This window comes from Vespa crabro, chromosome 1, assembly GCF_910589235.1.
Source record: "Vespa crabro chromosome 1, iyVesCrab1.2, whole genome shotgun sequence".
Classification (NCBI taxonomy): Eukaryota; Metazoa; Arthropoda; class Insecta; order Hymenoptera; family Vespidae; genus Vespa; species Vespa crabro.
In genome coordinates, this window is record NC_060955.1 from 18,038,495 (window position 1) to 18,041,778 (window position 3,284).

Sequence of the window (3,284 nt, forward strand, 5' to 3'; positions counted from 1 at the left end):
ACATACATGCTTAAAAATCTCTGAATATTAATCAATATATTTAAAATGAAAATATGGAGAATCGTATAAAAAATAATAATATTTTGCTCATTTTACTTTTTGGTTATTCAAATTTATTCATTGCCTCTTTCATATTGGCATCAATAATGAACGACAGCTTGCCTTTATTTCGAATGAAAAATCTGTGGTAGAGAGTGACTTACCGTCAGCACATTCAACGAATACCGTCTCGAAATTTCTATGTCAGGTACAATCTTAATGGCTAATAACGAGCTTCGAAACGATCGTTGAAATGCAATTTCGCGATAGTTTCTAAGCACGTAAGTGCACTCCGGTATACACTTCGGTAAGTTCGAAACAGTCATTTAATGGTTGAGAGCGAAGATCGGTGAAACGAATAACATCTGCCAAGGTATAAAAGCCGTGACACGATTGTAAGAGTCGAAAGAAACAGCTGGCCCACAAAAGAATTCTTTCTGACCGCTCATCGATGGCGAATGATCGCTTTCGATCGAACGCTGATTCATGCGGTCCGAATTTCGGACGCTGCTCGTCGCATGCCGAGTCGATGATGTGTTAAATCGTCGATCGCGCTTCTTTTTAATTTTTCCAATTGTAAGAAGATTGATTTCGATGAAGACAGAATGGTGAGCATCGAATAATATCGATAAAGAGAACGAGATAATCAAAAACGTGAGATAAGCTATACATTTGCGATTAATTAAAATATTAAAAAGTAATTCAAACCAAAGGATCGATTCATCTGGCTATTATAATACATCGATGTGTTTATTAATCGTCACTAAATAAATCATTTTTAAAGGAACGAACGATATACCTAAGTGAAAAAATAAGAGATGTCATAAGATAAAATAATTTGTTTTCTTAATTGCGATGCAACGATAATCTAGATCTGTTATAATGATTTGATGAGAATAGATATATGAATACAAGCGATTCATTCTTATCGCCCTTTGGTTGAAAGCAAAGCTACACATCCTTCGTTACGGTCATGGCAACATTACCAACGCTACGTTTACCGTGTCGAGAATTACTGGTCCCCAGCTACGATTAAATAGATCTTGTGTTCTCCAGTGCTGGAACAAAGCAACGCGTGCGCATATCTAGTATGACCAGAATGCAAGGAAGTCGTGTGCTGTAAAACACGTTGCGTCGTAAGCAGCGATGGCAGTAGCACCTTTGTCGTGGAAGCACCTTGAGTACAAAGAAACGACAATATCTATTCTCTCTCGGAGCAGTATCGTACGAGCACGTATTACCGTTAACCATAAACATTTGACATTTTCTACGAACATACACTTCGTCGAGAAAAGTGAATTACACTGTTGTTAGGCGCACGCGCGGGTGGAGCACATCCTTGGATCCAACTTACGTCTACGAGAACACGATGATGGCATTATAAACTTCTACTTATGGTAGATATAATGATTACCCTGTGATATTCATAGAGACGATATATATTCATGAAGAAAATAGGAATATAAAAATATCATTTTGACCAAGGAAATGAACCCTTATTCCTATTCACGTTATTCATTGCCCATCGATTAACCTTTAAAATCTTTCAAATTATCAATAAGTTTCTATCTTATACATATAAAATTGCATTTTTTTAGCATTACGACTTCCGAAGCAATGTAATAGGCTCAAACGACTTTATAACTGTCAACGGGACGTATTAAATTAACCTTTCGAACCGAACCTTATATCTATTAACGACATAAAGACTCGATAATATATCACATGTCAACTATTATTCTGGAATTCTTATTACACAATTCAAGTAATTTATCTTATTTCCATTAACTTTCAAGGAGCAATTTGAATGTGATCAGGAATGGAGTCAATTGAAGTTGGTATGTATGTATTTAAAGTTAAACGAAGATAGCTTATAATGCGTCATGATAAAATCGATAAGTTTAAAAATGAGGTGGATACTAGCTATGACACTTATCGAAGGATATTAGTATAATAATTGGGAAAGAATCCCATTCATTGTAATTTTCCTTTTGTAAGTGCAGACATTGCATGGACGAACTTGCTGGCGCCGAGGTTGAAATAATTCAGCATATTACACGCATAGTTTACCGCGCGAAATGTTCCGCCATTTCTAACCACTTTGACTCTTCTTCTTCCTTTCTTAGTAATCGCGTGAGTACAAAACGTTTATCCTTTTGATAACAAGTTATCTATAATATTTATTAAATAATATAATGAAAAGCAAAGGTTTGCCTTGTAGCGATTTAATATTTCTCGTTTATGTTATAAATACGTTCGAAATAGAGTTAAATATAGTTCCTTATGCTGCATTTTTGTATTCTCTCCCTTTCTCTTTCTCTCTCTCTTTCTTTCTTTCAATATCGTACTTTAGAAGCCCGCATGTGCACCTGATCCGAGTACTCACGCGATTGCAATGGCATACTGCTTTCAAACGAACGGGATCTTAAAGTTGACGAAGAAAGGAGTTCGGTTTATCGTGCTAAGAATTTATTATGCCGCTGGCTGTGTGATACTTCGACTCTATGTCGGAAGTACCGAATAATAAAAAATCAACTATTTGTTAATCACGAATACACTTCATGAACATTACAAGAATCTCAATAAACATATAGAGAAACAAGAAAACGCAATTTCATTATCTTTCCGTATGAATATGGCAACCCTCGTAAAAATGATAAATGTCTAAAAACCTGTCTCTGACGATGAAGTTTCAAACGAAAAAGAAAAGTCACGTTACACACTTTATCCAACGGAATCGTCATTACGTCGACAATTCTGTGATAACTTTTCTTCCTCCTTGATGATATTCCTTCTTGGTATCTCCGATCCTAAGAAAATCATTTTCCTATTCCAAGGCTATCACATTAAATGCAGTTATATGTATGTATGTACATTTCATATTTTAGATTTAATTGTAAGATATCAAGCTTTACACGGAAATGGAAAGACGATCGACGATTCAACGAAAATCAATGTTCGTTTTGGATAACCACATAGTAGAAAATCAATAGAATGCAAAAGGAATGCTTTATCGTTCGATATTCGATACAGTCGAGACGGAATGGAAGAGAAACGTGGTTTTCCAATGAACAAACGATGGACAAGGAAGAGAAGATAAAAAGGAGAAGAGACTCATGGGACTGCGAATATCTCTCAAGAAACGAATTCTGTCTTATGACAAGAAAGAAGAAAGAAGAAAGAAGAAAAAAGAAAGAAGGAAGAAATAGTAGAGAGAAAGAAAGAGAGAGAGAGAGAGAGAGAGA

General features: G+C 35.5%; 1 long non-coding RNA gene across 1 annotated transcript; it reads left to right on the plus strand.

Moving 5' to 3' along the window:
• The first annotated feature begins 340 nt into the window (after positions 1-340).
• On the plus strand, positions 341-2,911 carry LOC124428432. The gene is made up of 3 exons (XR_006943160.1): positions 341-1,436; positions 1,638-1,877; positions 2,043-2,911. It is a non-coding gene; the product is annotated as an uncharacterized LOC124428432 (long non-coding RNA).
• The last annotated feature ends 373 nt before the right edge of the window (positions 2,912-3,284 follow it).